Raw genomic sequence first — 14916 nt, forward strand, 5'->3', positions numbered from 1 at the left:
AGGACAATTAAGTGGATACTATTAAGAGACATGTTCAACAAGTACACAGAGAATTCTATAAGAAGTTTCTTGTCAATGGCCAGAAAAGAATCAAGAAAATTAGTCATCAGATATCAGAATTGTATCTAACAAAGATTTTTAAACAAATTTGAACAAATCTGAGTTTATAACTTCGGCCAGCTATAAAATGGTTTAGATTTTTGCGCACACACACACAAAAAAAATTTTAGATGGAAAGATGGTAAAAGAAATTGTTATTTCAGCTATGGAAGTTTTGCTTAAAATGAGGAAGAGAAAATTTTTAAATGTATTCTGCAGGAGTGAAAGATCTCCAATTAAGATCCAAACCGTTGCCTGTAGAATATAAGACCTTTCAAATAATATCAAAAATGTGTTGATTCAAAATTTGAAAAATTACAAGTTCTTATTTTTAACTTTAGATAAATAGTGCAATATGGGAGATACACTCTGTGAAAAAAATTTTGACAGTTAAGCTTAATGAAATTCAAATGCAGGCCAAGTATTTCTAGTGCAGATTTTGCACCGAAATTGAGATGTGCTGTAAGTGTCAAATACACACTGCATTTCAAAGATCGTGTATGAATAAAAGAATGTGAAATATTAATAATTTGGGATATTGATTACACGTTTAAATAATATTTTATGTATATTGAGTTAAATAAACTACCCTATTAAAATTATTTTCACTGCTCGAAAATCTCTCAGTGCAAGAATCTGCTTCCCACCTCAGGGGGAGGGAGGGGGGAAGAAGAAGGAGAAGCAGAGGAGAGAAAAAGGGGAAAGGATGCTGATGATGAAACTACATGTAAATAACTCTTGATTCTTAAAAATAAACACACACACAACAGTCTGGAGCTAAAATCCAACTTAAGTGACAGGGTGAAGAGGAGGAAGTCAGGAAGGAAAACGGTGCTGAGATTCGGCCAAAAAGAAGGAATAAAGTTCCGACTGACGCTACAAGATGGATGAACATTATGCTAAGGGAAATCAGCCATTTACAGAAGACTGTATATTGAAGAAGCGCATTTACATGAAATAATTGAAATGTCTGGAATGGATAAATCCATAGAGACAGAAAGTGGATTCATGGTTACCTAGGGCTACAGGGCAAGAGGGAATTGGGGGTGGGGATGAATAAAGGGCTCAGAGTTTGTTTAGGGAAAGATGAAAATATTCTAAAACTGAGAGTGTGATGGTTGCATGACTCTCAGAATATACAAAAAACCCCTGACCTGTGTAGTTTGAGTCTCATGCTTTACCATCTGAGCTAGCCGGGTGGCTTAGACTGTATACTTTTCTCTCTTTTTTATTTTTTGGTTGCTCCACACAGCTTGTGGGATTTTAGTTCCTTGACCAGGGGTCGAACCTGGGCCCTTGGCAGTGAAGGCAGTGAGTCCTAAGCACTGGGCGGCCAGGGAATTCCAAAGGATACACTTTAAATGGGTAAGTTGCATGGTATGCGAATGATAGCTCACAAAAGCTGTTTTAGATACATGTGTGTATTAACTATACTGAAGCTCTCTTATTCTTGTTGTAAAGATGGGGGTAGGTTAAGATACTGATCAGTTCTAAATACTGCCTATTAATTCAATTTTTGAAATAAGAGTCACTCCCCTGTCATAAGAGAGGAGACACTAATCAAGAAATGCTTCTTCCAGAAACTGCTTGCTGAACTTTTTCTATTCCTAGATTTGTTTGGGGGTTGGAAAGAATGTCATAGTTAGTCGTCGGGGAGATGCGATAAAGCAAAATACACGTTTTATAATAAATGTCACTTCTGTCAATTCTGGCAGTTGCAATATGTGCAAAACCAGAACTTTCCCTGCGGGGTGTGAAAGTGAGAGCTCTGCTCGCAGGAGCCGTGGAGCAGAGCCTGAGGGATGCAGGATGCTATGGTGGAGAGGATGCTGAAGTGACACATGCGGGGGAGTGGGTATCAGGGGTGGAGAAGTCAGTTGCCTTGCAGCTCATAATCTTGGGGACCACGATACAAGCACATTTGATGGATATTAAAGCTAAACTCCAGTTACGTTCTCTATTATTATCTTAACATTTGGTCTTGCCTGAGTCCAGTGGGCAAACTTCTTAAACTTGAGTGGGCACCAGAACAATCTGGAAGGCTTGTTAGAACACAGCTAATGGGGCCCCCTCCCAGTGTTTGATTCAGTAGGTCTGGGGTGGGAGGGGCCTGAGAACTCACATTTCTAACACGGTCCAGATGATGCTGATGCTAAAACTGAAGCCACCAATGCCTGGACCACGCTTCCAGTAGCAACAGCAAAAAGAACCTGCCAAGTGTATCCCACAGCTGGATGAGGGCACAGTGAGGACCCTTCGACACCCATCTCTTAAGACCCTTCTTGAGATGTTTCAGGGGCAGAAAGGGTTAATGGAGGGGCACTGTGCTGCCCCAGAAAAACCAGCTGGTTTCCTGAAGCAGTTTACATCAGATTCAAGGCTTCTTGCTTATTGATTGCAATCAGTCAAGTTAGCCCTGTAACAAATTGCCTTAAATTATTGAAATAGTAATAGGCGCAGCTGGGTAAATAATGCACGGGATGGTGAGGGTCTATATTCGTTAAGAAGTTGCCCACATTGCATGCCTCCCACTGGGTCTGACTCAAAATGATTTGTTCCCGCCCGCCCAATATTTCTCAGTGCTTGACCATCTGCACACTCTCCATTTGAGCCATTGATTGAAATCCCTCATGCATTTCTCAGAGATTCCCCAAGCGGAGACGTCAAGGTTTCACCGCACATATCTGCAGGGTGGCCACAAAGACACACGTCCTGAGTGTCTTTAAGATGCTTAACAGCGTGTATGCTGAGTGTTTAATCCATCCTGATGATAATGAAACTCGTGACGAGAAACAAGTTGTTCTCGATTACAGGGTGCATTGGAGGCAAATCAATGAACTTGAACCCAAGAAGCCTTTGTTTCCAAAATGCAAATTTTCTCCCCCCCCCCCAGCTTTATGGAGCTACAATTAACAAAGAGAATTGTCTAGATTTAAGGTGTACCATGTGACGGTTTGATACACACACGTATTGTGAAATGCTCACCACGACAGTTACCACATCCATCACTTCTCACAGTTACCACTGTGTGTGTGCCTGTGACTATCTCAGGAAGACTGCAAATCTGGTGCTTTCCCGGCAAACCTCAAGTATACGAATACAAGAGTGATAACTATAATCGTCATGCTGTATGTCGGAATTTTTGCCCCGGCCAAAGGAGCATTAAGAAATAGTGTTTTCTTAAGGAAACTTTCCCTGTAATGAGATTCGGCAGAGACTAGCCGTGGTAGGGCTGATGGAGATTAAGATAGGCTCCTTTGAAAGCTCAAGAGACAGAGCATGCAAATCACCATGGAAACCAAGCCACGTTTTATTGTGTAATAGGTTAGCTAATTATCCTAAAAAGGTAAGAAAGCCCATTGCCTAACGGGAGATCAGGGTAGGTATTAATGAATAATACAGCAGGATAACGGAGGAGCAGGGCAGCTATTCCTGCACCCATGGCTCCCTGACCTGCCAGGCAGGACTGGGCAGGAGAGTGTTTCGATACCCTATTAGATGCAGGGATGAGAGGGTTGGCCATGGACTAAGAAGCCCTGTCTCCCCAGCGTCTGAGGCTCCTTGCTGCCTCTCTGATGCTTCCAGTTCCTGTGGAGCTGAGCAGATTTGGAGGGAACAGACAAGTGGGAGCTGATGGTTTTACTGCTGCCCCAACCCCAGAAGCCAGCCGGGTGCCGTGGGATACACCTTCCCGGTGAGAGGCTGGACGGGAACAGGAAGACAGGGAAGGAGAGTGCAAACCCATCCTAGGCGCCTGCCCTGGGAACTTTCACCCATGTTAGCTCACTGAATGCTCCCTAAAGCCTGGTGGTCCAGTGATTAAGAATCCGCCTGCCAGTACAGGAGACACTGGTTCGATCCCTGGCCCAGGAAGACCCCACCTGCCAAGAGACAACTAAGCCCCGGCACCATGGCTGCTGAGCCCTCACACCGAGAGCCTGTGCTCTGCAACAAGAGAAGCCTCAATAATAAGCCCCGGCACCACAGCAAAGTGTGGCCCTGCTCGCCTCAACTAGAGAAAGACTGTGCACAGCCATGAGCACCCAGCTCAGCCTAAAAGAACTTAAAATGAATTTTAAAAGAATTTTTTTTAAACTAGTCTGGACTAAACTAAATTTGTTTGTTTGATAAATACCAATACGAGCCCAATACTGAGCCTTTTCTTTTTCATTCCAATAAGGACTATGAAGTAAGGGATATGACGATCCTCTCGGTAAACACAGACTAGATTTCACATATGTAGACTCGCCACATTTATTTCAGAACTTTTTATTTTTTTAGCAAAATCTTTCTGATTTAAGTAACTTCTCAAACACTCACAACAGTTGTGTAAATCCTTCCTACCATGTCTCTATGCTTTTACTAATCTAAGTGTTAATATGTATCCATAAAAACAAAAAGACTTGTGTGTTTTCCATTTCAGGTAATTGGTATCACATGATATTTATATTCTGCAGCTTCATGGCTTCACTTGACATTGAGTTTTTAAGAACTGTGGGTATTGACAGGGTAGATCAATAAGTGAGTTCAGCAACATTGCTGAGTTTATTCCATGAAGGCAAGGGCAGTCATTAGGAATGCGACATATACCTTCAGATTTGAGACTTTCAGACCTAGAATGCGGTCAGTTTATGGAAATGTTCCATGTGGGCCTACAAAGGATGCCTCATCTCTGATGTTTCTGATTCCGTGTGTGTCAATTAGATTAAGTATGTAAGTGCCACATGTGTGAGTGTGTGCTCAGTCGCTCAGTCACGCCTGACTCTTTACAACCTCATGGACTGTAGCCGGCCAGGCTCCTCTGTCCATGGGATTCTCCAGGCAAGAATCCTAGAGTGGGCTGCCAGGCCCTCCTCCAGAAGTGCCATATACTTACTATTAGAGATGTGTTCACTTACTCTGGTTTCTAAAGAATTATGTTTAAAATTATAGTAGAGGCCTTTACCTGTATCAACAAGTTTGATCATCACAACTTTTCAAAAACATGTATGATGTGAGTCTTATAGACAAAGAAACGGGAGTCTCAGAGCTGGGAAGTGAGAGTCAGGCTTGGCACCTGTCTGCTTTGCAAAGGAGTCAGTCTTCCAGAAGTCAGTATCTGCAACCGAAGAAAGGATCCAGCTGCCAGGGCAAGTAGATACACTTTGGTCTGTGTTTAAATCCAGAGTGGTGAAGCTCTGAAATGATAGCTCTCAACCTCTAACCTACTGTGCAAAATCTTGCAAACAAAAGTCCGGCCTCTCTGAATTCTGTCTGGCTCCTCTGCACTTGACATTTGGGTTGACCTTCTCTGCTGACTTTGGAGTGTCTCCCTGACTTTCCCCAGTGTGGAGTATCCACCACAGATGTCCTAATACGCCCAGGTCCTCTGGGCCTCATACCCACCCTCTCCCACCTGTCAGGCCTACCCTGAGCATCAGGTGACCAAGCAATGGCAGGTTCACAGGTGAACAACCAAAACCTGACCCAACGTGTCTTTCCACCCTTAACAACTGCACCTGTGGGCCTAATAGAAACTGAAAAGGCAGATTCCCTGTGACACTCAGGTAGCTTAGATACCAGGCCTCCTCCCTGCCAGAGCCCCTCTATTGACCTTAATTCTCTATGGGTAATTTTATCTTCTCCACAAAGATTCCAAAAGTTGTATTAACCTCAAGCCACCCCAAACCTGGACCCACCGCTGCAGAAATGACTTCCTCTTTGTGGGGATCTCCGGGTTGAGCTGTGAGCTCTGTGGGAGAGTTCACAGGCCACGGTCTCAGGATTAGAGCTGAGATCCGAGGAGCAGGCAGGGACCTCACATGCTCCACCTCCTTCCACCCGAGCGTCATGCAAGGCACCTTCCCCCACCCCGTGGGACGCACTGGCCTCATCAGTCCTGCTCCGCTGCGGCCTTTGAGCCAGCACCCGGCCTGGGCCCCGCCCGGCTCCAGCTGTGTCCACTGGACTCTTGGGGAAGGGCCAGGCCCAGGCCAGATGATCTGACATGATGAAAAGGGAAATACTCCACATTCCTTCTGCAGAACACATCTGCCAAATGCCATGCAGTGAGGGGAAGCAGGCTGGGGATTTCTTGAGCAGACCAGTACGGCTTCAACCCTAACAAAGTTCCGTGGGGGAAAAAACTGGGTCACCTCTAATGCAGACGAGCTTCCCAGGGACACGAGCATCTGCCGTGGACGGAGCAGGGGGCCAGGGAGCGTGGACGCCAAGGAGAACGCAGGACCCGGCCTTAAGATACTCTCCCAATGTATGCGGACTTCCAGTTTTGGAAAAATGTCTTCATATTCCCAGAAATGACCCAGTGGAACAATCAAATTACATTATTTTCTCCAGTCATCAATGCATAGTGATGATTCCAGACAGAAAGGGCCAAAATCCTCTTTTTAACTCTGTTTTGACTCACACTCAGCCATCACCCCAAGCTTCTCATAAAGGTCCTCCTTTGCCAAAGCTCAGCTTCTTCACCACCAACTAAGGAGGTTTGGTGGGGAAAACCTCAGCGTGTCAGTTTGAACTTGAGTCAAACTAAGCATATTCTACCGAGGATATATTTTTTAATTCATTTTTATTGGAGTATAGTTGCTTTATATAATGGTGTGTTAGCTTCTACTGTACAGCAAAGCAAATGAGTTATACATAAATCCACTCATTTTTAAAATTTCCTTCCCATTTAGGTCATCCCAGAGCACTGAGTAGAGTTCTCTGTGCTATACAGTAGGTTCTCATTATAAACCATTTTATGTGTGCGTGCGTGCTTAAGTCACTTCAGTCACGTCCAAATCTTAGCCACCCCATGGACTGCAGCCCACCAGGCTCCTCTGTCCATTGGATTCTCCAGGCAAGAATACTGGAGTGGGTTGCCACGCCCTTTTCCAGGGGATCTTCCTGACCCAGGGATGAAACCCGCATCTCTTACATCTCCTGCATTTTATCAGTTCAGTTCAGTTCAGTCGCTCAGTCGTGTCCATAGTCTCAATAGGGTATCCCACAAACTAACATGCCTACCAAGGCCAGGCAGGGACCGTGAATGGCTGAAGCAAGCCAGGTGGGGATGGTGACCTACCTAAGTGGATGTGCCCACCTAAAGGTCCCAGGGTTAATTCAGAGCAGACAGGTTGCTACCACATAGAACACAGGCCCAGAAGCATGCACTCTCATTGGTAGTTGGAAAATCTGGACTTTGATGTAAAATCTCCAATAGTTTTTTGTTGACAACTAATCCAAATGTTTTTACAAAACAAACGCTGAGGACCAAACAAATACATCTGCAAGCTGAACACAGCAGATTGTAAGCTCTGGTGCAGTCTTACTGCCTAGACCTGGGATCAACCAATGTAAATCTATCTAACTCAGCTCCTTGGCACCTGCTCACTCCACACAGCACCATCTTGCCAGGTGGAGCCTGGGTGAAACATCCGATTTCCTGGCATGCTGCCTGCATCACTCTGGTTGCTACCTCTCTCAGAGGACTGGAGTTTCTGAGGATTCAAACCCAGAAATGGGGACTTCCCTGGTGATCCAGAGGCTAAGACTCTGTGCTCCCAAAGGAAGCAGACAGGGTTCAATCCCTGGTCAGGGTACTAGATCCCACAGGCCACAGCTAAAAAAAGATCCCATGTGCCACAGTGGAGATCAGAGATCCCATGTGTCATAACTAACATTCAGGGCAACCAATAAATAAATAAAATATTTTTTAAAAATATAAATGATGCCCCCAACAACAAGGCTGCCTTCTTCAACCTAATTCCTGCTTTTCCATGGTTCCTTTCCCTGATAGCTCAGTCGGTAAAGAAACAGCCTGCAATGTAAGAGACCCCAGTTCAATTCCTGGGTTAGGAAGATCCCCTGGAGAAGGGATAGGCTACCCCCTCCAGTATTCTTGGGCTTCCCTATGGCTCAGCTGATAAAGAATCCACCTGCAATGCAAGAGACCTGAGTTCAATCCCTGGGTTGAGAAGATTCCCTGGAGAGGAGAAAGGCTACCCACTCCAGTATTCTGGCCTGGAGAATTCCATGAACCGCATAGGCCATCGGGTCACAAAGAGTCAGACATGACTGAGCGACTTTCACTTCACTTTCTCCTCAACTCACAGTAGGATAACCTCGTGATTTTGCTCAATCAGTGGTATCAGCTAGCCCCCCAGAAGCAGACTACCTTTTTCATTTGCGTCAGATTTGGCATTTCTTTTGCCCCCATCAGCCTTTTGACTATTTTCCTATAGGATCCCTTTAAGATTCTTCCTCAAAGATCCCACCAAGCCTCACACAGTGTTTGCACAACAGGGAGCATTTCACAAGTGTGAAATCAGAGAACAAAGGGCATCGGAAACCTTCAGCCCACTCTCTCTTCTCCGCCCCTGGGCAGGCATTTCTGCCTTAGACCAGCTGACAGCCAGGCTTTCCGTAAGCTGATAGACTTCCAGTGTATCTACATTACTGAGTGCTTGCCGTGTGCCAGGTCCTATTCTTAATGAAACCCCCTCAACAATCCTCTAAGACTGGTCCTAACTTGGTCCTACACTACAGATGAGGAGAACAAGGGCCAGAGAAGGAAAAAAAACCCTTACGCAGCAAAGTTAGGATGTGAACCCAAGTCAAAGCAACTCCCAGGGAGACAGTGAAGGACAGGGAAGCCTGGTGCGCTGCAGTCCATGGGGTTGCGAAGAGTCGGACACGACTTAGGGACTGAACAACAGCTAAGCAATTCCAGAGCCTACGCCCAATGATGCCAGCTGTACAAATTTCATGAGGGTGCTATTATTTTCCCCATTTTACAGATGGAGGAAGAAGCTCAGAGAGATAACAAAACTTCCTAGAAGTCACACCCGGCTGTTAAAAAAACAAAAAAAAAGCAGATTCCCAATTACCTCAGGATGATACTAGGCACAGACCCCAGGGCAATTCTAGATCCACTTCTAAATTTTAACACAAGCTTAGTGGAAATGAAAAACTGATTATAATAAGCATAAGAAAGAAGTCTGATGCTGGCTTTGCTATAATCCCTGCTAATCGTGTTTTTAATTAAAAAGCTAAAAATAAAAGCATACGTGAGATTGGCATGTTGGCTCTTCCCCTTCATCTGTGAGTCTGATTTCCTCCCTATTTACAAGCATGAGCTTGTCTCCCAGCCTTTCACCACTTCATGTGTGGTCCATGGACCAGCAGCCTCAACACCATCTGGGAGTTTCCCAGGAATGTGAAATCTCAGGCCCCACCCCAAGACTCGTGAAATCAGAGTCTGCATGTCAACAGACTCTCCAGGTAATGTGCGTACACAGGAAAGTCTGAGATGCACTGGACCCCAGAAGATCTCAAATATCAGCCATTTTATGGACAATTCTCTCTGGGGTATCCAAAAACAGAATTTGACTAGTGAGCACCAGCTTTTAAATACAAAAAACCCAGAGACATAGCTCCTAAACAAGACCAAACTGAGGTGATCACCAGGGATTGTCTCAGAAATCTATTTCCAGGTGAGTGAGCCCACTTTGGGGGACCCCGAATTACACCTGAATCCTCTGCTCTCGTGGCCCCTAGCCTCAGCGTCATCTGCCACAGTAACTGCGCCTCTGCACCCAGGATGCCCGCCCACCCCCGCCTCTGCACCCAAGATGCCCGCCCACCCCCGCCTCTGCACCCAGGATGCCCGCCCACCCCTGCCTCTGCACCCAGGATGCCCGCCCACCCCTGCCTCTGCACCCAGGATGCCCACCCACCCCTCTACAAGTATTCTAGGTTGCTTTACACAGAGCAGTAGAAAGGGCGTCATGGCTTTCAAACTCTTTGCTGAACAATTAGAGGAAAACTGATCTTTTGCCACATGGAAAAACGCACCCAGAAATGAAGTAATAGGGGAATAGCAATGAGCCTTAGGGGCTGTCCATAAAGCGAGTCTAAGAAGATTGTTTTGAAATTGTCCTTATAAAGTCACATGGCGAGTCCTCGGTGGCCGAGCCGTGGGTGGTAAGGGGCTGAGACCAGAACCATGGAATCCTGGGTTATAAGAAGGTTGGAACTGCTTCGGTCAGAGGCCAGATCTACAATTAGTCCTTGGGGGAGGTGCCCAGGAAGGGACCCGTGGCCAGAAGAAGGACCCAAGCCCAGGAAAGCCAAGACCCTTCTTCCAGGAGGCAGTGCTCGGCCTTTCTCAGGGCCTCCTGGAATTTCATTATCCTGTTCACACTGTACAGATGGGAATTTAATAATTAATTAGGGAGTAGCTCACCCCAGAGCCCGTGCAGGGGGATTATGCAAATCACCCAAGATGTGTGGCAAGGAGCTGAATATTTCATGGTGTGTTTAATTTGCAAATACTACCCACCGAGAAGGCTTAGGCAGGAAACCTATCATCATAATAATTATTATTGCTCATGCAAAACCACTTGAGTTTCCATCAGACGTCTTTCCTTTCAACTGCTTTTGCCAAACATGTCTCCTGAGCAATGTGATATTTTTTTAAAAATGAAAGAAAAATAAAAGTAACTGCCATGTAAAAGAATATTAGGAATAAAATAAACCTGTTTGGATACAATAAAAACTCACATAGACGCTATCTTTGCTCATCCTGCAACTGTTAATGCTCAAAGAGCTTCTATCTTGTTCATTTTTCTCTTACATGCACTCAGGTTACCAAACGAGCCTGGAAGGTGAATGAAAAGAATCCAAGGCATTCCATCTTATGCAGTCCACACATGCGTTAATTAAGCCACCCACTGATTCTGAATACCCCCAATATCCTTCCTATAAATTTCACCTCTGCTTTAAAAAGTCCAGGGTGGTTTTCCATCGCCTCCCCACAAGAACACTCAATGTTCTAGCTTGTGTGGATAACAAGGTCTAGAGGACCACGTACCCAAGGACTTCTAGCTAATTCCATCTGTTCCACAACCATCACCACCAGCACTGATTGCAAACTCGATCATCAAGAACAGGGTCAGCAAACTTTTCCTGTAAAAAGCCAGTAATAAATATTTCAGGCTTCGCTGGCCTCACAGCCTCTGTTGGAATGTCTCAATGCTGCGGCCATAGGGGAAAGCAGCCACAGACAATGTGTAAACAAAGGAGCATGGTTGTGTGCCAATAAAACTTTATTTACAAATCAGGTGGTGGGCCAGATTTGGCTGCCATCCAAACCTCCTGGTACTTGGAGTCCAGCTATAGCATTTCTTAAGATCTCCTGCAACCTTATTTTAAAAAACAAACAAACAAACCAAAAAATGATGGACTTTCTCTCTGTAAATCTGAACATGTGTATATGCTGATCCAATTGTACTAGATTAAACCAGTGGTTGGTTCCCACATTGGGCAGCTTCTGGAGACCAAGATCAGCTTTGTGGGTCTGTAAATTGTATAGTGGAATGGGGTACCACTCTTAGAAGGGCCCCAGGCCCCATGCTTCATTTAATTTTCTGCTGTCACTCTCTTGAAATTCTTAATAATTTTTATATAAGGGGCATTTTTATTTTGCACTGAACCCCAAAATTATGTTGCTACTCCTGCTGGAGACATGAAAATCAAAGATTGTCACAACTTGAGGAGGTGCTGTTGGCATCTGGTGAATAGAGACAAATGATGCTGCTAAACAACCTATAACCCACAAAACATCCCCCCGACCACCACCATACAATTATCAAAACGTCAATAGTGCCAAGGTTGAAAAGTTCTGGATTAACCTGTGTAAAATTGCCAATATTATACCATATCTGACCTATTGAATACCAATAAAGTCATTTTGCATAGTGCAACCTCATTTAACTGCGTTTTACGTCTTTGCTCCTGCTGCTGCTGCCAAGGCGCTTCAGTCGTGTCCGACTCTGTGCGACCCCAGAGACAGCAGCCCACCAGGCTCCCCCGTCCCTGGGATTCTCCAGGCAAGAACACTGGAGCGGGTTGCCATTTCCTTTTCCAATGCATGAAAAGTGAAAGTGAAGTCACTCAGTCACGTCTGACTCTATGCGACCCCATAGACAGCAGCCTACCAGGCTCCTCTGTCCATGGGATTTTCCAGGCAAGAGTACTTACAGGACCTAATAAAAATATTTACAAACCAGGAAAAAAGCCCTCTCAGTCTATGTGTTTCTGATTTCTTTTTGTTCACCACAAATAAGCCTCTTTGAACCTGCCTCCAGTTGATGTCCTCATGGATTCGTTTCCTGATTCCTCCAAAGAAGAATACTTACAAATGGCAAAATTTTTTAAGATTCTAGAACATATTCAGTAAAAATGAATCTCCCACCTACCCCGCCCTCATCCCTGATCCCCTTCTAGAGCAGTCCTATATTTAGAGTGTTCTCGTTTGTCCTCTGCAGACATTTTGTAATCGAGGACAGTCTGTTGCTGTTGTTTAGTAGCTAAGTTGTGTCTGACTCTTTGGAACACCACGGACTGTAGTGTACCAGGCTCCTCTGCCCATGGAATTTTCCAGGCAAGAATACTGGAGTGGGATGCCATTTCCTTCTCCAGCGGATCTTACTGACCCAGGAATCGAACACACATCTCCTGCATCTACCACATTGGCAGACGGATTCTTTACCACTGAGCCACAGGCAAGCCCAGGGACATTCTTTGTGCTCAATTTCCCTCTTGGTTCCTTTAGGACATCCTTTATCCGCCAGCCTGAAATGCACCGCAGAGATCTCCTACACCAGGTCCCAGTCCTGCTTCTGTTTCCCATTTTGGTGGGGGCCGCTTACTTCCTTAATAAGGATCCCAAACCTTCCAGAGCTTTCTCCTCCTGCAACTCTGCCTCCTGGAATCAGCTTATCAGATACCCCTTCTCCCCCTTTTTTGAAGTCCTGGCTGAATAAAAAGCAGTGCTCCATTTTCCATTTTCTAATTTCTCTCCCTGGGTGCTCTTTGTCACAGAACGTACATCTATTTAAAGTCTGTCAGGACCCAGCGCCTGTCAACGTCGTTGAACAGAATAAAAAGCTCTTGAGCCTGATCCAGGCCAGCTCTCTATACATAGACTTGACCCTCATTTCTGTTCCAAAAAGAGCAGGAAAGAGACAGCCTGAGGTTGGAGGCTGTAACTTCCCCAGTATTGATTCTGACTCGCAGAGTGACGGCGGGTCCTGGGTATATGTGACCACGGACGTGCTCATAAATTATTAATACCACTTCTGAATTAAAAAGAGAGACCAGCAGAAGCAACCAGAAAAGCATAAGCAGGCCGAGAACACCAGTTCAAGAGTGCGATTAATTATTTAGCGCTATTTAACCACAATCTTGATTCAAGGGCAACATTTGAGTTGCGAGAAGCGAGAAGCGTGTAGGAAAATGTGGCTCTGACCCCAGGCAGCAGCAGATGGCTGCTGGGGGAACAGCAGGTCCCTGGGAACCTGCCCTTCTCTTCCTTCTTGACCCTTCAACTCCCACGGCCACCGGATTTTGTCTCCCAGGAGGAAGGCTGCAGGCTCTCACTTCCCCTAACCCTCCAAGGAGGTGAGGGTGAGATGCCCTGGGTCAGTCATCCTGGCTGCTTGATGTCAGACGAGGGAGCTTAGTGATGGGGAGAAGGCTGAGCCAAGAGTGGTCCCTAGGACCTAGGCGGGTCTGGTGCTCACCTCCCCCGAGCCCGCCTGTCCTCACACGGCAAAGCGAACAGAGGGTGTAGAGGATGGGACGGCAGCAGTGGCATGATTGTGGCTTGACAGGAAATCCCTCCACAGCTCCTCCAGCTGAACCTTTCTGCCTCCCAGCCCAGGCACCCCGCTCAGCTGCATCCTTATCTAAAAGGGTGCCTTGGGGTGGCAATGCCCGGAGGAAGCGTGCAGGATACACTGGGTAAAAGAGCAGAAAGGAAGCCATGTGGAACAGCAAAGGATTCTCTTTTTTGTGATTTCTTCCTATTCACCTTATTTTTTTTTTCATTTATTTTTAATTGGAAAATAGTTGCTTTGCAATGGTGTGTTGGTTTCTGCCAACAGAATCAGTCGTAAGTATACACATATCCCCTCCCTGTTGAGCCTCCCGCCCACCCCACCACCATCGCACAACTCTGGGTCGTCCCAGAGCACTGAGCCGAGCCCCCAGCGTATTACAGAAGCTTCCCACCAGCTATCTGTTCCACACGTGGTAATGTGTACACGTCGACGTGGCTGTCTCACTTCCTCACACCCTCTCCTTCCCACTCTGTGTCCATAAGTCCATTCTCTGTGTGTGCCGCATCTCTATTCCTACCCTGCAAATAGATTCATCAGTACTATTTTTCTAGATTCTATCCTCTATGCATTAATATTTAATCATTGTTTTCCTCCTCCTGACTTACATCACTCTGTAAACAGGCTCTAGTTTCATCCACCTCACATCAACTGACTCAAAGTTGCTCCTTTTAATGGCTGAGTAATATTCCATTGTATGTCTATGTACCACAACTTCTTTATCCTGGAATGGCAAAGGATTCTTAATTTTAACTTCCCGGCCTCATTGTGATAGAAAAGCCTGTGCTGCTTGTGTATGTGTGTGGTGAAATTCATGACATTAAATTCACCATTTTAAATATTTTAAAGTGTACACTTCAGTGGCCTTAAGCACATTCATGCTTTTGTGCAACCTTCATCACCATCCATTTCCAGAACTTTTTCATCATCCTAAGCTGAAACTCTGTGCCCATTCAAAAGTAATCCCTCATTTCTTCTCTTTCCAGCCCTTGGCAACCACTCTTTCTTTCCATTTGTGAGAATGTGATTATTCTAGGTACCTCGTTTAAGTGGAATTACACTGTATTTGTCTTTCGTGACTGGCTTATTTCACTTAGCATAATGTCATCAAGGTCCATCTAGGTTGTAGCAAGTGTCAAAATGCCCTTCCTTT

At 45.5% G+C, this 14916-nt stretch overlaps 1 long non-coding RNA gene across 2 annotated transcripts in view; it reads right to left on the reverse strand.

The window, feature by feature from the left end:
* Window positions 1-14916, reverse strand: part of LOC133234120 (uncharacterized) — a 135673-nt gene that overhangs the window by 95502 nt on the left and 25255 nt on the right. The gene's annotated exons all lie outside the window — the stretch shown is intronic.

Source organism: Bos javanicus, chromosome 21 (assembly GCF_032452875.1).
Source record: "Bos javanicus breed banteng chromosome 21, ARS-OSU_banteng_1.0, whole genome shotgun sequence".
Taxonomy (NCBI): domain Eukaryota; kingdom Metazoa; phylum Chordata; class Mammalia; order Artiodactyla; family Bovidae; genus Bos; species Bos javanicus.